Consider the following 24,338-nt stretch of genomic DNA (forward strand, 5'->3'; position numbering starts at 1 on the left):
GGAGAAGGGCCATCCATCCTTGAGAAAGAGGAGGAGGAAATAGGGGGAGAAGCCATCAGAATGATGTGAGATGAGTAAAAGAGGAGAAGAGGAGGCTCTTATCAAATGGCCTCAATATTTTTCAGTGAAATAGGAGGTAAAGTTCTCTGCTAAGAGGGTAAGAAAAACATGCAAAGTTTAAGGCTGGAAAAATCTGGAAAAACCACTGTGGTGAGTGGGAGAGTAAGTCGATTAGGGAAATGTAAAAGGACTGCCTTGCTACAGTTGGAGCCCGAGTCAAGAAGATGTAATGCTTTGTAGTAGACTGAGCTGGCAAGGTTTCATGATTTTGTTCAGCTTTATTCAGCAGCACATGATGAGGTACAAAGACAGTGAGTGGAGAAGCAATCCCAGGATGAAGCTTGGCAGGGCAAGATCAGCAATAGGGTCAAGAAGGGGAAGGAAAAAAAACGACATAATTGGTGGATGGGTGATGTCTAGGAAAGAACTGAGGGGCAAACAGAATCAAGAGAAAATTCAAGGGTAAATGTACTGGAGAGCGCAGTGAGGAAAAAAACAAAACAACAGGGTCTACAAGTTACAGTAAGAAGATGAAAAGCACTACATGAGTTTAACCTCTACAACTCTTAGCCTTAGGATTGTTACAGATTGGGTCAACAATTCCAAAAACCAAACTTTACTACGGGGTATTATATAGTTCAACTCTGAAATAACGAACAGAGCCCATTTGTGAATGGAAAGGCTAGACTCTAGTCTGAAAACTATAAACACTCCACGGCTCAGTTAAAAAAAAAATCCCATCTATTAATTATGTAGCTCTGAAACCAAACACACACATGAAAGCACAAGTATTCCACAAAAACTAGAACTATATAAACTGAAGGTCCTTCATATTTTGATTTGCTACTTACTTTAAAATTTGTGAAATTAGCACAACTTTCATCACAAATCTATGTGAGATGGAAGACAAAAGATGTAGTACTAAAGTAGCAATAACAAAAAGAAATTTTCCTTATCAAAATTCATTCCTTAAAATTCTTAATTCCTTGAGGAAGTCCATGCTTATAATATACACAAATCATCAACAAAAGCAACACTCATTATGTTATAGTATTATATTATCAAGTATTATATTTTTCCTGCTTTTGGTGAACCTAATATGCATTTTTTTTTTACAAAAATAAATTAGGGATGATTACTATTTATGTTAAGAAAATAATCACCATAGATTTCTTTAAACGGTAGGCCACTCTCCATTTTTAAAATAAGATTTAGGCGACATAAAATTTTTAAATTACACATATACTTCTAGATGAACAAGATGAAGACTAGATTTTTTTTTCCTCTGACACCTAGGATTTCTCAAACCTCTCCAAAACAGAAATTATGCATCAAAGATAAAGTAATTTCAGCTCTTTCCATGGTCTAGTACACCCAGAATCCAAAAGAAGAAAACTCTATTACCAAGATTATACCCAAAGAAAACCACAGATAAGAAGAAACTCTCCATATACTCCAAAATATTGACAGCAACACTTTTTGTGAGAGCTAAGCTTTGGAAACAAGGTGGACACCCACCAATGTAATGGAATATTACTGTGCTGAAACAAATGACATATATGTGCAATGAATATAGCAAAGAAAGATACATATGAATCAGTCCATAGTACAATTGCAGAAGTAAGCAGAACCAAGAAAACAACCTACATTGTAACTATAACAATAATGGAAAAACCTACATACCAAAAAAATAAAAATGTTACAAAGTTATAAAGGCTCAAATTAAGAGAAATTACCCCCAAGTCACCCTTTCATGGAAGTGGGAGGTACACAAGTGTTACAGACTACATATGTTCAATGCATTAACCAATTGTGCTGATTTTTTTTTTATTCTATCTAAAAAAATGTTATTTGTTATGTGGAATGGCTCTCTGGGAAAAGTAGGGGTAAAGATACTCTGGGTAATTACGCTGACACAATAAAAAGTCAATAAAAATATATTTTAAAAAATAAGCTACAAGTCATGAAAATGGTCCACATTTACATTAGAAAATCTTACCATTATTCCAGAAATTATTAGAAATGCTGCAAATATCAGAATAATAATTACAACAAAGTGAAGCATTTTTATATGAAGGTAAGAAAGCAAAGGGTAAACTGAAAAAAGTGACCACCATGAAACTCTTAGTTCCCTAGATGGTAAACTCACCTCAAGACATACTATCTCAGTTATCTCTGAAAGATTATTAACAACTCAATATTCTGAATAGAAAATTCCACTTTAAGGGCGGCCAGGTGGCTCAGCAAGTAAGAGCACCAGCCCCAGTGTCGGGATGACCTGAATCAAATCCGGGCTCTGATACTTAGCACCACACCCAGAAATAACTGGCCGTGTAACCTCGAGCAAGTTACTTAACCCCAACTGCTTAAAAAAAAAAAAAAAGAATTCCACTTTCTGAGATCCACTTGTATATACCATAAAAAGAAATTTATCTGAATAACTTAGTTCTAATTCTATCTTTGCCATTTACTTTAGTAGGTGTGATCTTGATCAACTCATAAAAAGGAACCTTTTAATGATTCCAAGCTTCTCCCTGTAACAAAGGCTCAAAGTTCTTCATTGCATATGGCTGCAAAGTATAGAATACTACAGTCTCCAAAGAATTAAAACTACAGGTTAACCAAAAGATTATGAAGAGCCCCTGAAGTGGCATGGATGGGGTTTGTGATCTGCACATTTGCAGAAAATAGTACATCCAGAGTAAGATGACCAAGATGGTGACAGAAATAACACCTAAGATCATCTGAAGATACTGCTTTAGAGCAGGAATTCTCAAATGCATTGGTCTCAGAACACCTTTACACTCTTAAAAATTAAGGACCCTCCAGAGAGTTTTTCTTTATATTTATCTATATTCACCACATCAGAAATTAAAATATTTTACTATTATTGTACAAACAGTTTTGACATTGTGGATCATTGCAAAAGGGCCCTCAAGGACTTCCAGTAATCCCTAGGCCACATTTCTCAATATTTGGAGAACTGCTGGTTTAAAGATGAAAAAAAACTATTAAAAGACAGCTTTCTCGGGGCAGCCAGGTGGCGCAGTGAGTAAGAGCACCGGCCCCAGAGTCGGGATGACCTGGGATCGAATCCAGGCTCAGACACTTAGCACCCACCCAGAAACACCTGGCCGTGTAACCTTGAGCAAGTTATGTAACCCCAATTTTTGGGGTGGGCAAGTGGCTCAGCGAGTAAAAGCACTGGCCCCAGAGTAGGGATGACCTGGGATCGAATCCAGGCTCAGATACTTAGTGCCACACCCAGAAATAACTGGCCGTGTAACCTTGAGCAAGTTGCTTAACCCCAAATGCTTTAAAAAAAAGAGAGCTTTCTTCAAATGTCAGAAGGAACACATAAGCTCTAGGAATATAAATTAAAAAGCGAGGCAGTCCCTCCCCTCAAGGAGTTTGCATTCTAATGGACAGTAGCAGAAGGAAATCAATACATATAAAGCAGTGTACAATCACTGGGATAGTGAAAGGATTCACAGGGCAGTCAACCAACATGTCCTTCCAGAAGCGACAGTACTAATTGGTTTTATTACTGTTACCAGAGATAGACATGCAAGGGTAAGGAGAAGGAGGCACATGTAGTTAGGACAGATAGCAAGATGCCCTACACATACATGGATGGTCTAGTCATTCTCAGCTAATAGGGCAGAAACTGGTACACAGAAGTTACAGAAAGGCAAATCTAAGTTTTCTAACAATGAGAGCTACCTAAAAGTAAAATAGACCAACTCAGGAAACAATCTCTTACACATGGTCTTGAAGGAGAAAACGTATCATAACAGTGGAAACCATACTAGATTTAGAGTCAGAGGAGGCAAATTCAAATCCTAGCTCTGGCTCTTCATACTTGTATAACCCTGGGCAAGTTATTCAACCTCTTAGCCTTCATCTCTTCATCTGTAAAATAAGGGGGTTGGAGTAGATAGTCTCTAAGGTCCTTTCTGCTTATAAATCTCTTGTTTCATGACCACTTGTCAGAGGTACTATAAAGCAGATTTTTGTGTGCGTATAGTTTATACTAGATACCTCTGAAATCCATTTCAGATTTTGAGGGTAGCGTATTCTATTTCTGGACAACTTTAATTGCATTAAGTTCTTTTTTAAACCAATCCTAAATCTTTGGGAGAAGTAAAGGAAAGATTTTTGGAAGTGATGACAAATGAGTTAAGTCTAAAAGGATGGGAAAGTTTTAAATAGGTTGAGAATGGGGAATATGAACCAAAGACTCTCCCTGGAATGAAAGATTATACAAAGCACACAGATATAAGTAAGATAAGAACAAGACTAAGAGACAGTTTGTAGTCTATAGTTTGTGTGGATGGAATACAAACTGGATAACAGCAGGAGGTAAGATATGAAAGGCATGCAGTCAGACCACGTAAGTGCTTGGATGCCAAGGAATTTAAATCCAATAGCCAATGGGGAACCACTAGTGATTTTTTCCTACAAAAGAATAACAGGATCAGAGGGGTACATCAGAAAGATTATATGGGCAACTAAAAAATTAGTTTGGAGAAGAGATTTATTGGAGGTAGATGCTATTTCAGTAGTCTAAGAGATGATGAAAGCTTTAATTAGGAGAGCTGCACTGAGCATGGAAATGAAGGGACAGTTTTCAAAGAGGCTACAGAAGTAGAATCCATATTATGTGGCAAACTGAGCACTGAGGCAGAAGGAAAAATCAAAGGTGACTGAGGCTTTAAAGTAAAGACTCTAAAGGTGATACCATTCAATACCGAAATACACTAGCTGGATTAATTCTGGGGAAGGACTGGGCTGCGTTTGTTTTGTTTCAGGTGAGGGAAACAAGAGTTTATTTCTGTGCATAATATGTAGAGATGTTACAAAAGAAGCAGAATTTTAGGTTTGTCATTGTGTAAATGGCCAGTTCAATGACTTATAAAGAACACACTGATTAATTATGGAAATAATATAAATATCAACTTGATCTCTATAAAGATTTAATTTTCCAAAGCATTCACTTTTACAGATTTTCCAACATTTAGCTTGGTAGCTTAAAACTTTTAAGTATCCTAAATAAAATAATATGCCTGTGTTTCCAGAAGTACTAATTATAGCAAAAATAGTTCTTATCCTCATTTTTAATATTAACACAGTTTTAACTTAACTACTTCTTGATTGTCTGTGGGGAAATATTCAATATAATTTTCTCAGGGAGGTACTAATGAGGTTCAAAAAATTCTCTAAATATCAAAGTATACAGATACTTTAAATGAAGTTTTAAAAAGTTGAAGACATTTAGAACTTAATACAGTCTTCAACAAAAGACACATACCTTACACGCACTTAAAAACAGATCATGTGCCAGAACTGTCCCTGCCACATATGCATTAGCTTCCTACCATTGAGTCCTTTCCCACAAATCTAATTTCCTGCTACATCTTCTCCTAAGAGTCTACTCTTTCTGCCCCGTCAATGGTGCAATAGTACTGTGGATCTTTTCTTTGTTTACTATAAAGTAAGTAGAGTATGAGCACTATCTGAGTTCAAATCCGCCCTCAGACACTTGACACAATTATTAGTCGTGTGACTTTGGGCGAGTCACTTAACCCCAACTGCCCTCCAAAGAAAAGCAAAAAATATAAAGGAAAATAAAGAAAAATGCAATTACTGAGGATGGAGTTTCAGCTAGTAAAAAATCTGATCATCGCGACAGTTAAATAAGTCAGGCAAGACATGACTCCTCAAATAGGCACATCTAGACTATGATGCTTGGTCTGTTCCAATGGGTACAATGGAAACCAGAAATCATAAACAGAAGCGTTTCTGAACTGAGACCACAAAGCGATTTTATAATGAAATGCACCTAGAAGCATGGTTGTACACAATTTTCTCAGCCCATATCAGATAGTTATATCGTTTGTATCCAGATCTGCCTACATCACAAACATAATTTCATTTTAATGAGAGAAATCCCTTTTATAATTACTTCAAAGATTGCATTGTATTCTATAGTTCCCTAAATTCACAGACATATGATACAGTGGACACAGTCAGACAACCTGAGTTTGAATCCTATGTGATCCTAGGCAAGTCATTTACCTTCTCTCAGGCTCAGTTTCCTCATCTATAAAATAGGACCAAGAATAACATCAACCTCACAGGGTTGATATGAAAATGAAATGAAATAATGTATTTGTGAGGAGCTTTGCAAACCTTTAAGCATAATATAAATGTGAAGTATTTTAAATATTATTTATAGATACATACACACACAGTATCAGGAAGTTCTATGGATAACACTTGAACAGAAAAAAATAATATTGTCCAGATGTTTATATCAATAGAATGTGATCAGTCTTTGATATGAAAATAGTGTAACAGGATTTTCCCTGTGGGTAATACAGTGCATGTGAGTTCAGAGTTGAGGTACTGACAATACTTCATGCCCACTACTAGAGAGCATGGTTTTTAAATTAAATACCTAGGATTAAAAAAAAAAAACATACTGAATAATCAGAATGAAATGCTTAAATGGACTTAATTTTCCTTACTAAACACAGCACTTTCTTCTTTCCAGGCTTCTATTTTAAAAAAAAGGGATGAGAAGGATAAATCAAAACCAGGTTTAACCTTGCTAGTTTCTACCCAACCTTCTCAGTTCCTCTCAAATGAATCTTTTTCCCTATTTAAAGTTAGCAGCAAATAATGATTTGGGAGAGACTAGTAAAAGGAATAAAATTGAAAATTTGGGGTTTTTTTGGTTTTCTTTTTAGCATCTATTTGAACATGGACATTACTGGAAAATGAGTCTTGATTCTATCTGTATAGCATCTACTGAGTAAATGAATCACTTTTAAAAATTGAACCTTTTTACATTAATCATCTTTAGGGCTATAAGTTGCCATTTGTAGGGGCTAACATTTTCTAGTATTTTTGCCTGATATGCCACATTAAAAAATCCTTTAATTCACTGCTTTCTTTTCACTTTGCAAATCTGGTCCCCCATGATAAAACACTCGTTTCCAAACCAGGTCTAATTCAGGAATTTAAAATATCAAGTCTTGTTTTCTATAGAAGTTCCTCAAGTCAGAAAACACTTTCTATTAATGGACATTTAGAAATTACATGTAAGAAAATTTTTTTTCACTGATCATGCTAAAATACTACGTGACTTATAAATGTTATGAAATATACATATAACATATTTGCATAGCATAATTAACAACTTTATCACTCTACACTGCCTGCACCTAATTGAACTCTGATAACTATCATAAACAAAACTTCAGGAGGCTGCTAACAGTGATGAGCAATGGAGTAATATATAAAAAGCAGCAAACTAAGCACTAACAAGTCAGTAATGACCTTTTTCAATAAAACTGAGCTGTGACCCAATTCAGCCCCAATATGAAATGATTCGATATTCAATGAGAATTTGTGGGAGGGGAGTAACTTAGAAATGGCAATCTTGACATAAAGCCCAAGAGTTTAAGACTCTCGACCATTAGCATTCTGAGTCAACTGACAGTTTGAAATTGTCCTGGCTCCCAGGATATCTGGAACAGATGATTCTCAGCAGGCTTGTAAGTTTTAATATTTCTTTAGTTGCTAGACTTAAAATAACATTAAATTTAAGCTAAATGAAGGTTACCTTAATTTGCTCCTTTTAATGCCATTTTCTCTCTAGAGAATTCAGTTTGTTTCAAGTCTCCAAATGTCCTAATATGGGTTTCAACACATGTCCTCTCCAATAGGCTCCCAAAGCTAAAAGTGTATAGGTGGGCACTTTGTTCAGAACAATGACAAAGAACAATTCTTTCAAGTGGCTTAACAGTATGTGCATTTTTTTAAGTTGAGTTCAGATCAACCACAAAAAAAAAAATCCCTAACTACTTTCTTACACTATAATTTTTTTTTTATTTCCCCCAGGAGAAAAATAATTCAAATTAAAATTTTAATGTCATACACTCATGAAATTTTGTACCCACACACATCACAATAACTAGTGACATTATATCTACCTTTCAGTACAATCTGGTTTTGAACTTTAAATTTGTTTCTCATTATAACTCATATAGTATCTTAGATTGTGTTCTGCCAGTCATGGGTCAAGTTATCAATTTAACAAGATATGAATAACTTCCTCTCTCATCCCCCTTTTCCTCTTTCTTTTTTTTTTTTGCTGAAATTAAGTTATCAAATAAATTTGGAATGAATTGGGGTTGAAATGCTTCAAGTTCTGGAGAACTCTTTTATTTTTAATGTTTAAAACAAAACTTGGAAATTAAATTGAATTTCAGGCTTCATCATAACAGATTATACAGCCTAAAGCAACAAATTATTTAGAACAGAGTGTGCATTTAATGTTTACTGAACTGCATTAAAAATTCTTAGTATAATTTCCTGCCTCTCTTAGAACCTCTTTTCCATTTTAAAAATAAAACAACCAAGTTTTATTTGTGGGGCAAAACAAAATTAAATTATCTATTATGCCTGGATTCTACTTTGAACCTCTTAATTATATTTTAACTTAATTTTAGAAATCAGTGTTAAAAAGCAAAAAAAAAATCTGAGAAAATTTCAGAGGTAAATTTAAGAATTATTTGACCTCCCCAAAATGATAATTTTTAAAAACATTCTCAACACTGTATTTCCAGAAATCATAAATGAAAACTGCCCAGATTTATCAGAGAGAAAAGTAAAGATAAAAAGATCCACTGATCACCTCCTGAAATGCAGATGCACACTTTCCAGTCCTCTCTCTCTCTGGACATCTAGTCACATAGCTCAACTGCCTGTCAAACATCTCAAACTACATGTTCCCTACACGTCTTAAACTCAACAGATCCAAACCTAAAGTCAGTTATCTTCACCTCTCCCTTCTTCCTCACCTCCCTATTACTGTTAAGGGGAACTACCATCCTCCCAGCATCACCTAGGCTTAAAATCTAGGTGTCATCCTCAAATCCTGAGGGTACTCTCTCTCAACCCTCATACCCAATTTGTTGCCAGGACCTGTCAATTTTATATAGCCCCTCTCTCAAGTCTGCTCTAATACCTCAGCTACTAAACTGTCAAACTGACCTTCAAACGTGGATATGGTCATATCATTCTTCCTATTCAATAACTTCCAGTGCTCTCTCTTACCTTCAAGATTAAATAAAAAAAGTCTATCAAAGTTCTCCTTAACCTGACCCTTTCCTATCTGTCCAGTGTTTTTACACCGTATTATCCCTCCACATACTCTAATTCTGACCTCCTGGTCAAACAGTACACTCATCTCCCAACTGAGCATTTTCACTGGCTGTCCTCCATGCCTGGAATGCTCTCAAATTTTCTCATACAACTATTGATACTAAGTGCTAAGATTCTGATAGGGAAGAAAAACTAAGTATCTATTCTGAACCTTGGATATATTTCTTAAATATGAAAACAATGCTCCTAGGAGTTGACTGGTTCTGATCTGAAGATTTTAAGAGGCCCAAGATAACAGAGAGTAAAATTCTAATGTAAAGAGGTAAAAGAGGGTAGAATTTAATTTACTACTTCTCACAATTGGTGCAAATGAGTGGAATAAGCCAGCAATAATAACACCCTCAAAAGTGGGAGAGAGCATTGATTTTTTTTTTAATGAACAAGAAGTTGAAAAAACAAGCAAGACAAGCTGGACACCTTTGAAAGTAACATCGTATCGGGGCGGCCAGGTGGCTCAGCGAGTAAGAGCACCGGCTCCAGTGTTGGGATGATCTGGATCAAATCCGGGCTCAGATACTCAGCACCACACTGAAAAATAATAACTGGCCGTGTAACCCTGAGCAAGTTACTTAACCCCAATTGCTAAAAAAAAAAAAAAAAAAAAAGAAAGTAACATCATATAGCCCACAGGATTTCAATTAGTAATTTTATTGTAATCAAATGTGCTACTATAAAAAAAAATCCAGCATAAGATATTTTTCTTTTTATTGATCATCTATGCCACATGGGGAAAAAAAAAAACAAAACAGAAACCTGAAACCCACCAAACTTCTGATTTGGTGCCTTAGGAGTTGCAGGGATAATTTTAAAGGACACAATAAATGAGGGCAGTTTTCACGGGATTTTTTTCAGCTGAAATAATGCAAATGGTAAATATTAGTAGAAAAAAACATATTGCCAACCTTAATATTATTCCTACGTCATCCACATTTTCTAAAAACTGAACCTGGTTTATATACTGAAAGGCATAACTGATCAGTTCATGTTATAAGTAAGAATTATTGTTGTGAATCTTTACAATACTGTCCAACTGTTTGCAATCCCATTTGGATTTTTCTTCAATATCATAGTGGTTTGCCATTTCCATCTCCAGCTTATTTTACAGATGAGGAAACTGAGGCAGAGTTAAGTGACTTGCCCAGAGTCACACAACTAGTAAGTGTCTCAAGTCACATTTGAATTCAGGAAGTGGAGTCTTTCTGAATCCAGGTCCTGCCTTCTAGCCACTGTACCATAATGAGCAAAATACCTTATTAAAATTAAGTGTTGTGAATGTATTTTGTTCTCCAACTAAAAATGCTCAAATGATATAACTAGACAGTTTTCAGAAAGGAAGAAACCTAAGCTCACCAACAGCTACAGGAAAAAATGTTCCATACTACTAATAATTAGAGAATGTTCTAAATCACTAATAATTAGACAAATACAAATAAAACAACTCTAAGGTACCACTTCACACCCACTAGGTAGGTTGACAAAAGAAAATGACAAATGCTAGAGAGTGTGCACTGTTGGGTGGAGCTTTAAACTGGTGGCGTCAGTCTCTTTTGATGTTACTTTGTCAAATTCGTCTGTTGATAAAGGCCTCAGATCTTGTTGTTGGGTCTATGTTGAGTTCACAGTCAGAAAGTTAATTGATGAGGACAGCCAGCAATGTGTATAAATGTTATTGTGGCTTTGTTAAGCTTTGGTTTTCCAGGAAAAGAAACTGTGGGAAGGGGAACCATGGAAGCTAAGAGCCAGCCTTGAGGCAAGATGAAAAGACCTCTCCTTGAGCATTTAATGCTAACTGATGATATTGTAGCTTAGTTGGGACCTAGGGATGGAAAACTTTCAACCTTTGTACTCTGTGACTAAGTGAATGTACTTTGTTTAAGAAGGAACACTTTTTGATTGAAGAGATTAAGACTGTGTGACCTAGGGGTGGACTTTGTGATTGACTAAATGAATGTACTTTGTTTAAAAGAGAACTTCAACCTTTGTACTTTGTGATTGAATTGAGGACTTACTAAATGCTTGAGTTACTAAATGAATGTACTTTGTTTAAAACTACATGACCACTTTGGTGAAAACTACATGGCCATTTTAGTGTTAAGTTGCTGAGTTGTGACATGATGAATGCTGTATTTTGATTTTCTATGAATGTTTTGTCTTAATTTGTTACTGAGTAAATGAAGAGTTCACTATGCTGTGTAATCAGAATCTTGAAAGCTGCTCATGCTTGGCTTTACAACATGAAATATAATAAAATTTAAACCAATCATGCCATTTATTGTTTTTTTTAATTAACTTGTAGAAAGAATAAGCAGGAGAACTTCTGAAAAACCTGGTAAGATTTACATGAACTGACACTGAGTGAGGGGAGCAGAACCAGGAGAGTATTATACACAATTACAGTCACACTGTATGATGGCCAACTTTAATAGAACTAGCTCTTCTCAGCAATGCAAGATTCTAAGACAACTCCAAAAGGCTCATGATGGAAAATGCTATCCATATCCAGAGGAAGATTTATGGAGTCTAAATGCAGACTGAAGCACACTATTGCTCTCTCTTTTTTTTTGGTTGGGTTTTGTTTCTCCTTTCTTGAGATTCATTCCATTGCTTGTAATTCTTCTTTGCAACATTAGTAATGTGAAAATAAGTTTAATGTGAATGTATGTGTAGATCCTATATCAGATTGCATGCTGTCCTGGGGAAGGGTGAAGACAGAGGAGGAAAATTTTAAAACTCAAAAGCTTGTGCAACTGAATGTTGTAAACTAAAAATTAATTTAAAAATTAATTTGTACTCTTGTATCTCATGTGGACTGTTTTTCCAAATAAAATCTAAGTCACTTTTTAACTGTATCTCCTCATGGGAGGTACCTTATGAGAATCCAATAATTTAACCAAAACCTAGGGCTACAGATGAACACTCCAGTTGGTGAGGATCTTAGTCCCACGCACCCCACCCTTCCTCTTTACAGTTTTACCTCTTATTCCTTCCTGCAGGAGTCTCCAGATCTTTTAGTCATGTATGTAGAGACAGTACTATGGCAGGAATATAATAATTGGTATTGTTCTAAAACAGTTTACTCTATCTTAAGTCATTATTAAAGTCATAGTTTTCCTTTGAGAATTTGGTATATAACACACGTCATGTTTACTGGAAAGTCCCCTCCTTCAACTGCCCAGTAGGCTTTAAGCCTAGTTTTCAATTCACCTACTGACCCAAAGAGAAACATAGTGAATTCACTTCTGTGAACCAGTAACTTAAAACTCCTTGGGAGGTGTGGGGGAGGGAGAAGGGAAGAGGAAAGGAGAGTTTAGGAGGGGAACTTTTAACTCAAATTCATTCTTAGTCACTTTTCAGGCTTAAAAAAAAAATAGAGGAACCGCTTAAGTCTCACAACGGCAATAAGAGAATACATATTCTCAGAAACTTTGTAGCCAAAAATATAAGTAACCAGTCATTATCAATTTTGCACCTTTGTCTCTAGCAGATGTAGGCTCCTACCCAAACAAGAATGAAAACACTATGTTGCGAAACCTAATCTAAGCTCCCAATTAGCCAACCACCTAAGAGGCATTTATTAAGTGCTTACTATATATTAGGGAAATTACACTGTCCCTGTCCTCAAAGAGCTCAGGCTCTCATGGGAAAGAGAATTTGATTTCCATATATCCACATGGCTACCAACATTTATGGGCTCTACCTATTTGTGTAAAAACGCATAAACAGTATGGCCTCTCAACAAGTGTAACCATAAAAAGATGCTAAACAACTGGTCGGGCTAGGGTTAGGGGGAAAGAAATAAATCACTTCAGAAAAAAAAAATGCAAAAGATTCTGAAAGTAATCCCTTTCTGCTACCCCTAATTAAACTAAAACTATGATCCATTCATATTGATAATTTTCCCAAGAAATGTATAAAAACACTCATATATGTGTAAACATACTTTTTAAAAATTCCCATTCATCTAAATCAAGTCCTATAACCTAACATTTGATTATTTATGCAACTGCAGTTTAAACTCCAACCAGTTTCCCTGCAACAATCATTTAAAAAGTCGCTACTTAGGAGCAAAACCAACATGTTACTAATAATTCTTTCCACCTCATTTTACCTTAGTAGCACTTAGTACTATGAAAAATATAAAACCAGCCCCGGAACCCAAGTAAATTACTGTTGTTCGGAACTTCCTTGAATTCTTTAACATCAACATGTGTTACGTTTCAGTTCCAACAGGACTGATGGAGGGAGGGACGGGCACGGACGGACACTTTCTTTCAAATATTCTGGTACTTAAGAATATTAGCTTCTATACTACTTTGTTCATTTTTAAAAGTTTCTTTTTTGTTTCCTTAGGGGAGGTAAAGACTTTAGGAGCATATCATCAGAGAAACCCCTTAAAAACTAACTTGGCCAATCAAAATCGTCCAGAAATATTCGTATAAAACTAAGGAGAGAAGATCCTTCCCCAGTTTTGGAGCCCTCAGATGAAGCCGGGCTCCTTTATCACCTCCGACCCTCTGGTGTCCCAGGCCCCTGGTCCACACGCGCAGGCGGAGGGGGACCTGCCCGGGCCCCGGGCCCTGGGGGGTGGGGAGGGGAGAGAAGGTGCACTAGGAAGGGTCTCATGACCCGCTTTACTTATTCTCCCCCGGAATCGGGCAGGAGCCGAGCTGAGAAAGGCAGGAAGCGAACGGGCGCGTGCCCCGGTGCTAGGCACAGGCAGCAGCCAACAGTGGGAGACTGGGAGAACCGAGAGAAAGTCAAGAGCAGGCTGCAGGGGTGCGCGCGGCCCGCCGCTCCCGGGGCCCCCCTGCCCCCCGGCGCCTCTACTTCCAAGGCTCCCCATCCAGCCGAGAAGGGGGAGGGAGAGGGAAGCGTGACCGGCCATGTTCCTGCCTCACGGTCGGGGGGAAAATGAAGTCCGAACTTTTATTTCTGTGGAGAGATCTGAGGGGTCGGGCGGGCGTGGGGGGGGGGGGGGGCCTGGGAAAAAATCCCCCCCCCCCCCCGCCGCCCCGCGGCACCCCCCCCCGCCCCCCCCCGGCTCACTCTGGACACAGACACACACCCCCCGCCTCCTCCCCCCCGCCCCGCGCGCCCGCTCGGGCAGCTCCTCCTCCGGCCTCCCGCCGGCCTGGGCGCTCGGGCCGCAGCGCCCTCCCCCCGGGCCCGGAGGAGCAGCCCGGGAGGGGGAGGGGCCGGGGCCGCGCGCGGACCCCCCCACACACACACACAGACAGACAGACAGACACACAGACACACACACCGCGCCCCTCCCCCGCCGCACCCTGCCAGCCCCGGGAGCACTCACCGCAGCTCCGCACCCAGCCCGTGCGCGGGGGGCGCTCGGCCGGGCCACGGGAGCTCCCCCGCTCCTCCCCCACCTTCCTTCCGTCGCCTCCACAATCCCTCAGGTTCTTCCGCTCAAGCCCGAGAGCGAGGAGAAGCAAACAAAACCGGCCTCCCCGTCTGGGCGGGGACGGCTCCGCAGAAATGGCCCGGCCCCAGGAAGGCTCGGGGCCGCCGACCCCGCGCCCGCGCCCGAGCCAAGTTGGGCCGCGGCCGCAGCTCGGGCCGCTCCCGGCCGGCGCCAAGCTGGGGAGGAGGAGGAGGGAGCTGCCGGCCGCCGCCGCCGCCGCCTCGTAACCTCCGGGCCAGCCCTCTCGCTCGGTTCCGGGCTCTGCTGCAATGTCTGCGAGGCTGACTTTCAAAGCCTCGGCCGCGGCGGCGCTCCTCCCTCCTCCCCCTCCTCGGAGGGCCCGGCCCTCCCCTCCTCTCCACGCCATTCATCCGCTCAGCCAAGTTTCTTAACCCCTTTTTGTCCTCCTTCCCTTTGTCACTGGCGGCGGGGGGGAGGGGACGGAGCGAGAGCCCGCGTGGGTCTGGGCTGTGGGTAACCCGGGCGGACCCGGGGCTTCGGCGGCTCCCAGCTTCATCCGACCGCACCGAGACCACATTCGGGACGTCTTCCCTCCCACGCCCCCACCCAGCAGGAAGACGAGTGCTGGTCCCGGTCCCGCAGCTCAGCCCAGCCGAGGGCCCTCCTCGACCTTCCCACCTTGGTGAACGGTCAGCCTTTCCTTTAACACGGGCCAAGAGGACGCCCGTGAAAGGGATGGCTTCTCCAGCCCAGGAAGGGCCTCCGAGCCCAGACCTCCATGCTCCTGGCCGTCTACCTGGCGGCGCACCAAGTGCTTCACCTGTGTGGCTTCCATTCCCTTTAGGACCGACCACAGCCCCCCCAGACAGCCCCTCTGCCCCCAAAGCTGACCCACCGGCAGCTGCAAGATCCTGTGTGAGCATTGTAGCCCCACAACTATAGGGAAGCTCCCAAGTCGGAGGATTCCTCCGGAAGGCCCTTAGAATTGTAACTTTGTAGCCAGGAGGAGAAGCCCGCAGGAAGAGCTCCAGTTTGAACCGTCTATCTCTTGAAAAGTCCCCGTGGTGGGTGTTTGTCAGCAATTCTCTGTCACTGACTGTGGGGACCAGGACCCAAAGAAAGAAATCCTAGCACTTAAGAATCCCGTCATCTTCTTTTCCATCTTCTCCTGGATTGGAACTATGTATTACATAGTAACCATTCTGAGGCCAGGGAAGAACTAGTGGATGGGGTGGTGGGACCGGGAGAAGTGTGCTGGCTCCTATCGTGTTGTTTCGTGGGCTTTTCCCTTTAAATTTCTATGAAGGAGGGGGCAATCAATGAAGAGAAGCACCCATATAGCTCTCTTTCTCCTATAATTTTTGCCTTCAACTCTCAGCTCGAACATTTTACTGCTGTTGGGCAGAAAGATCTGACAGTGAGGACACCCTCTGCCCATCCCTTCCCATCAACTATCCCTTGACCCAGGTCTGCCCAGACCACATTTAATGTATCCTTTTGGCCCATGGAAAAGGAAAGGATGACTTCACCAAGGTAGAAAGCAGTTGCCTCTAGAGAAAAGGTCAAGGGAGGCCATTGGCCGGATTGAGTTGTAGATGGGGACAAGGATTTTTTTTTTTCCCCCTTTTGGGTGAGGGAGTTGGAGGGAAAATGTCCTCACATGTGGTTTCCGTGTACAGTCTGATGAAGCTAAAATCTCTGATGCCTTTAACTCCTCTCCTTATGCTGCTGAAGCCCTGATTTGGTCCATGTTATATGCTGGACAAACAACAGTGGCTACTCACACTGCCTACCTGAGCGGGAAGTCACCATCTGTAATCCTCCTTTTGAGATGGAGGTCCAACGGACCTTATCATCTGCCTGGCCACCTTGCCATAACAGACATTTGTCATATACCCTGCTGGCAGTACCCTCCAGCCCTTCCCTCCACTCCCTCCTACTCTTTACCCCCTAATACATACCTACTTGGGCTGTCACCCATAGGACCTCCAGTCCTTTTCAACTTCCATGTACTTGAAATATTTTATTTATGTTGTCTCACCAATTAGAGTGTGAGTCCTTTCAAACTAGAGACCTGGACCTTTCTAATTCCTCTTCCCACTGCTTAGTAGAGTGTTCTGCACATGACAAACAATCCATTCATTCATCTCTAAAACTTCAAACTAGAATTATTAATGCCTCTCTCAAAGACCTCCCTAGATATAAGGTTTCTTTTTTGACACTATCATTTTGTGATAGGGAAAAGAGTCCCACTGTTTATTTTGCTTTAAACAAAACAAGTTGACATCCCCTTAAACTTAAAAATGTCATGGCCCTGTTAAAATGATTAAAACAAATTTTAGTTAAATGGTAGCCTGAAAGCTTGTAAAGGAGCTAAATTCTCTCTCACTTTCTCTCTCTCACACACATATACCAGCAAATAAGGACCCTGAAAGAGCAATGATGAGGCAAACCAATAAGAAATTGAAGTAAGCTTTTGAATCCAATCCAGAAATTCACACAAAGATGGTCAAAATGTGGGGTCTGGGAGAAGGTAAATCAGCTTGAGCTCTGGACTATAGGTCTCAAGTCTGGGAGAATTGGGAGGAGGATCATACCAGGGAAGCCAACAAATGGGGTTGAAGATATCAGAGAGTATAAATGAGAATGTTTCACAAGAATCACAAACTAATGAAAGGTCCATCCGTTGAGGCCTGAAGCCAGATTCCAACTCTCACCTCTTGGGACAGACTGAGAAGGACAGAGCCAACCCTTAGAGGTCACTGTGCATTTGACAGGATCAGGTCCCAGCCACTCATTCTTTGGGACCCGAAGCGGGAGAGAAGGCCAGCTCAGTGCCTGGGTACCCTCAATGAGGGCCTTTATGGGAAGCCTGAGACCAGTGCAGTCTCCTACATCTGACCGAGGCTTCGTACTGACACAACCAATTCCGTATTAGGATGTGCGAGGAGGAAGAAAAAGAGATGGTCAAAGGCCAGTACCTACAATGAGCCACTAGGACCCTGAGACAGAAATGGAGAATTGTGGGATGGGGCCTGATACCATAATGGCAGCTGCACCATTCAGACTGCAGAAGGGGCAGGACCAATAAGGCACATTTAGACCAAGCAAGAGTTCCAGGCAGAATGAAGTCTGGCCAGACATAACATCCTAATTCAAGAACTAAGGTTAGAAATATGAATAAGTAGAAGAAAATGCCAAGAAGAACTGTGGGAAGCCATGAGGTAAACTCAGAGGAAGAGAGTAACTCCATGATAGCTTAAAGCAGAACCCCAGGGGGGCAATGACTTGGCCAAAAGTGCTTTAGGAGTGACAGGAAGAAAGAAAGCAACGAACCAAGTTAACCATCAAGGACAATAATCCGAAGGAGAATAAATAGCTTTTGTAATGTATGTTGTCCTTGCCATATGTAACTGTTTAATGAAGAAAAGAAGATAGATAAAAATGTTTTTGAAGAAAGGGAAAGTTTTATATCAACATTTATATCAATTGTGAAATAATTCCATAATAGAAATGAACATTTTGATGCCAAAAGGAAGTTTTAAAATATCTTTGTTTTCATATACACTGCTAATATATGTGAATGAAGACACAAAGTTTTCAGACAGATTTGGACAATTTGGGAGAGAAAAATTATCTGTGGCACAAAATATAAAGACTCATATGTTTGTAAATGATATCTATGTCATATCTCTATACATGATACTTCCCTTATATAGTGACAAATGCATGCTGTAAAGAGGCAGAGAAAGATCTTTTATTAAAAACTAGACAGATAGGTGTGTAAAAACAACATCAAGGGCACCAAAAAAGATGGATGACCATGTTAAAGAATTCACAGTTGTAAAGCATTATGGTATGTCAACTAATTCATTTTAATTGTTTTAAAGAAGGTAAAAAAAGAGAGAGAAATCACATAAATACTTAGAAGGTAAAGTGTGTGTGTGTGTGTGTGTGTGTGAGAGAGATAATCTTTATTTCTCACAGAATAGAACCAAGATGAGAGGTCTTAATTTTCTCAAACAAAATTAGCTTTTACAGAGACCAGTGTCAAGTACCTTGTCTTCTCAGTGTTCTGAGACTAGATACATTTCCACAGTGAGCAAACTTCTAGTAACCAGAATGTTCTCAGAAGAGTGTCTTCTGCCACAAATATCTTATCCTCTGAAGGTTCTGAGGCTACATGTGTTTCCACAGAGACTAAGACTAGTAACCAGAATATTCTCAGCACTTGTGTCTCCAACCACAAATATCTTGTCCTCTAAATGTTATATAGTTGATTGAGCTGATTTTTCCCCTCCCCTTTCCTGGAGGTAAGAGATCCCCAGGTGTTATACGTTGCACATATTTTTCCAAATGCATAAATTGGTTGAGTTGAGTGTTTTTTTCCTCCCTCACATAGCCCCACAAATGCACAGTTAGGATCATCCAGATCGGTCACCCAAGGGGAATAAGGTAAAGGAGGAGAAGGGGAAGGGGCAAGCAGCCCTCAAGGTGCCCATGGCCCCCTCTACTAATTCCAGGGAATAGGGAACTCCTAGGTATGATTTAAAAAAAAAAAAAAACCTGATAGGGGAATTTAGAGAGCTATCGCTTTTTAAACAAAAGGTGAATCACTAACAGTTGGGAAGCTTTCATTTATGCCCTTGAAGATAAAGAAAATGAAAGGGACAGGGTGACAGAAGAACCTGACTTAGAAACCGGAGACAAAGAATTGAAGACACAACTGAAAAGCTGCTGTTAGTTGAAGTGCATTCCTTTTAATAAGGTTACCTCTAGAGCACTGAGAGAGTCCGAATGTAGCCTTGTGGTGGTGGTCTATCTCTAGGAATCTAGACTTGCTAGGGTGAGAGCAAGTTAGAAAGAGGCAGCCAGCCCAGAGAAAGATTGGGCTATTTATCTACTAGGTGAAAGGCCCCAAGTTTGAGACTGTGGAAGTATTTATGATCACTCTATCTGTAGACCTATTATAATGGCACATTTATCTTATTAAACTTAGAACACAAGGCAGAAAATCTTCCCAAGAAGTACTCACTGAGAAAGAGAATGGGATAATTACAACTCAGTGACTGCAGAAGAAACAATAAATTTGGAACAAAGCCAAAAGATTTGAAAAATAGAAGAAAATACAAGGTAACTCCTACCTAAAACAACTAACCTAGAAAGAAAATTTGAAGCAGGGTAATTTAAGTCACTGGACTCCCTGAAACCCTTGACAAATCAAAATATATCGAGAGCATATGTAAAGGGTAGACCTAATTCAGCCAGTGCCCTCTTACTTTGGGCTTAGTGCTGGAAGGAAATGAGGGACTCAGGTCTTTCAACAGTTAGGTCTTTCAAAACTCTAACAAATGGAGGTTTATGTAGATATTGCATAGAGCACTTAAGTTGGGTTGACCAGAAATCCCTCACTTCCATATCGAAAGGTCACCAGGTCAAGATGTGGGGATGTCATGAGTCTAAAGAGCCCAGTCTGTGTGAATTGACCTTTTTATGTCCTTAGGTGACTAGGAAGCCCAATCAGTATGAACAGGGGCCACCATGAAGCTGCACCAAGGTAGTCAAACAAGTCCTGGGTTGGAAACCATATTAAATAATGGTCCTGTCACACCATTTTTCAGAAAATCATAAAAGAAAACTTGCTTGTATTAGAAGAACCAGAAGGCAAAGTGGAAATTTAAATATTACCTCCTGAAAGAATTCCCAAAATAAAAATACCTAATAATATTAAGAAGCAAAATTGAGAGCTTCTAAGACAAAGCTATTATAATGAATAATAACAAGCAATTATTTGGGGCTTATTATGTGACAGGCCCTGTGCTAAGCACAAGAATTACAAAGGTCCTCCCATATAGCATGAAGGTATCACTGTATGGGAGGTAGAATAGATATCTCTAACCTCTACTTCCTCCACTTTTCTCCAAGGGAATCTTTAATTTCTTCCAGGAGGGGAAGCAGGAAGTTGAAACCAAAAGCCTGGCCATTCTGCTCTCTTCAGAAACAGAGGGTTCCAACTAGAACTATCTATCTGCCTGGCTAGAATCTCTCTACTCCCTTAAATATTATTAGCCTGGGAGATGTGGTTTTCAGGTTCAGGCTAAGCTTCTGAACTGTTTCCTAATAGGGAAAACATGACCTCAAGTTTTATATCCAAGGGTTCGCTACCCCAGCAAATACCAGGTCCTCAAAGAACACACATAGCAAGTTGCAAAGAAACCCATTTACCCAAGTTGAGAGCAAAATGGAAATCAGAGAGAATATACATAGGTGTACATACACCAGGCAATACAGAGTGAAGAGAGAAAGGTAGCTTAACTGAGAAAGAGTTCAAGATCTCACCCAAGGTAAAATTCCCCAGAGTCTCTGGTGAGACAAACTAGAGACTGCTAGCTCCTCTCAAATTGCCTACTTCCCACAGTCTTGGTCTTCTTTTGGCAACCTGAAGTGAGGTTCAGCATTGTCCATCTTCTTTTTTGAAGATGAAAGCACCCAAAGCAACTACAAAACTTGAAGAGACTGAAGAAACAAGAGTTATGTCCCTGGTACTCTCTTCTCTCCTAGTCTTGACAACTCTGCCCGGCTCTTTACAAAGGAGCGGGACATTGATCTCCATGAAGAGAGTCTCATATCCATGGGCTGTGGGACTTGGCTTACAGAAAAAAGGCAAAAATACTGTTACTCCTCTCAAGGAGTTCAGATTTAAATATGTGACATCACTTGCAAATAATTGTATACATACAAGATGTATACAGTGTAAATGGAAGGTAATCTGAGGGTGAAGGGACTTGGTGGGAAAGTAAAAAGAGAACTGTGAAAGACTCCAGCAGAAAAGTCAGATTTTAACTAGGTCTAGAAGGAGGGGAGCTGTGAGTCAGAGGTGAGAAAAGAGCACATTCCGGACATGGGGGACAATTAGTGCATATGTATGGAGTCAAAGAATATATTACATGTTGTGAGGAATAGCAGGCAGGTCAGTTGGATGGGAAAGTCTATGAAAGAGAATAAAGTATGTGGTAGAAAGGGGCAAAATTATGAAGGACTTTTGATGCCAACCAAATCATTTCATTCTTGATCTTGGAAGTAATAGGGGGTGTGATGATAATGAGTATTTAAAGATCTTTCCTGCTTCTTGTAATGGCAAGTAGACAAGTACTTAGCCCCTAGTTTCAGTTGACCCTTGCCCATGATTATATCAAGTCTTTCTTAAGAAACAGAACTTGTGAAACCCACAGTGGGAGGAACTGGCTGGTGCAACAGGAAGGGGCAGAACAAGGAGGAGCTAATGACCAGAATAAGAAGCTGAGCACAAGCTGAGAGAGAGCCAGAACTGCTGGGAGCAAACATCATGGAGGCTGAGCAGCTAGCACGATTGAGAGAGGGGCATTCTTGCTTAAGGGAGATTGTTTTGTTTCCAAGGCCTGATGGAAGGAAGGTTTGGGAAGGCTTGGGAATGTTGGTGTCCATTGCCTTGGTTGTGTATACCAACTTTGTGGTTACCATGATGAATTTGACTTTCTGGTTTTGGGATTTGGTTCTCTGGTATTTGAATAAATGCTTTGGTTCTGTCATACATGTGGAGAGCCTGCTACACTTTGTGGTTTACAGCTACACCAGCATATACATAGCCACCATGGGTGCTGTGAATATTGCATTGACTTTATAGGCGGCCACTGGAATTTATTAAGTAGAGGAGTGACGTGGTTTGATCTGTGCTTTGGGAAAAATCACTTTGACAGCTGAGTAGAGAATATATTGGAGTGTAAAGAGATGAATCAGAGAGACCAATTAGAATGCTATTACATGAGAGGTGATGAGGGCCTACACCAAAGCATGTGCATGGAAAGAAATGTTTTCTAGGCACAAGCGACAAGAGGTGACAAATAGATTGGATATGCAAGGTGAGTGTGGGTGACAAGTTGAGGATGACACTGAGATTGCAAGCCTGGGCGATTGGGAGGGTTATAGTTTGCCCTAAAATAATAGGAGATTTGCTATCAGGAAAGAGTTTGGGAATGGAGTGAAGGCGATGAGTTTTGTTTTTAACACACTGAGGTTAAGATGCCTATGGGACAAACAGTCGAAGACGTACAAAAGGCAGTTGGAAATGCCAGGCTGGAGCTCAGGAGAGAGATTAGAGCTGGATCTATCTACCAATCATTTACATAGAGATGAAAACTGATCAATGGAAGCTAATGAGATTGTTAAGGGAGATAAAATGAAAGGATGAGAGAAGAGTGCCAAGGACCAAACCTGAAGGAACACTACAGTCAATAGACTTGACATGGACTGAAGATCTAGCAAAAGAGACTGATAGAGTGGCCAGACTGAGAGGAGGAAATGCAGGAGAGAGCAGTGTCACAAAAGACCCTCAAAAATCAGCATCTAGCAGAAAAACTGACAATGTCAAAGGACACAGAGTTCAAGAAGGATGAGGACTGAGAAAAGGCAATGAAGAGATCTTAGATAACTGTGGACAAAGTCATTTCAACTGAGTATTGAGACTGGAAGTCATTTTTCAGAAGGTTTAGAACCAAATGAGAGGAAAAGTGGAGGCACCCAGTATAGACATATTTCCCAGGAAGCCTCTCCTGGAAGGGGAGGAAATAGAGGATGGTAGGTAGAAGGGACAGTCAGATCAATGACGGTTTGTTTTGTTTTGTTTTGGGGATAGAGAAGACACAAATTTGTTTGTAGGTAGTGGGGGGAAGAATCGGTAGGTAGGGAGAGATTGGAGATTAGAGAGAGGTTGAGGATAATAGAGGGTCCAATCTGTGGGATAAAATAGGAGAGAATGAGATTAGGGTTCTTGTGGAGAAGTTTGCTTTAGCGAGGAGGAGGATGTGAGGCACCCTTCTCTTCTTATGAGACAGAGGTGAAGAAGAGTTAAATGATGTAAGGTGGGAGTTGAGGTACAAAGAAAAAAGAACTGTTGGGAAATGACCTCAGATTTTTAGGTGACGTATAAAACCAGCTTTTTAACTTAGAGTTAAGGAGAGGAGATGTTGTGGTCTGCTTGAGGAGAAGAGAGAATGTTTCAAACAGTAACTGTGGAGAATGGGATAGATAATGATTAGGGAGGTATGAAGGTATTGTCTTACAACAATGAGGGCTCAGCTAAGTTTATATAGCACAAATTCACAATGTGCCCAATGAACATCGTTTCATGATTTTCAGTTTTATTCACCAAGGGTAGAGAGGGGGACTGATTGTCCAAGGATTTGAGATAGAGAAGGGAAGAAAAGTGTAGCCAGTGCAGGATGAGTGCCTGTGAAAGAACTGAGTGGAGAGGTCTGATGTGAGGACAAAGAACAAGTTTGGGGGAAAGAATAAATGATAAAAGATTTAAACATTTCAAGATCATGGAAGTAGAACACTTCTGTCTGATGTAAGATCAAAGATTGACCATCTCTATCTGTAGCTGAGGGGAAATGGAGGGCATTGCGTAGATTGAGGAACTATGAAGTTAGGGTATTTGAAAAGTATTTTCTAATGCAATTTGTTGAATTATGTATCCATATTATTATTCTTCAGAGTAAATTTAGAACAACTAAGTCTGCTATGGCAATAGGCATTTTTTCATAACCTGTACACATACATTTTTAATGTTATATGGTTTGCTCTGGTGGAGGTACATACATTTTGTTCTGCTAGCATTAAGGATCCTTCA

The 24,338-nt window shown here is 40.3% G+C and overlaps 1 protein-coding gene across 10 annotated transcripts in view; it reads right to left on the reverse strand.

Moving 5' to 3' along the window:
* NRIP1 (nuclear receptor interacting protein 1) overlaps window positions 1–15,776 on the reverse strand; it is a 154,595-nt gene extending 138,819 nt beyond the window's left edge. For 9 of the 10 annotated variants that reach the window (XM_069073037.1, XM_069073045.1, XM_069073040.1 and 6 more), the window contains exon 1: window positions 14,603–14,995. The gene's annotated coding sequence lies outside the window, so the exon portion shown is untranslated. Of the gene's footprint in view, window positions 1–14,602; window positions 14,996–15,566 lie in introns of those variants that run through there. The other variant, XM_069073046.1, reaches the window with a different exon arrangement.
* Window positions 15,777–24,338: the final 8,562 nt, after the last annotated feature.

The sequence above is a fragment of the Petaurus breviceps genome, unplaced genomic scaffold (assembly GCF_028583685.1).
Source record: "Petaurus breviceps papuanus isolate PSGF00001 unplaced genomic scaffold, PetGlider_PUasm1.0 90849, whole genome shotgun sequence".
NCBI classification, from domain to species: domain Eukaryota; kingdom Metazoa; phylum Chordata; class Mammalia; order Diprotodontia; family Petauridae; genus Petaurus; species Petaurus breviceps.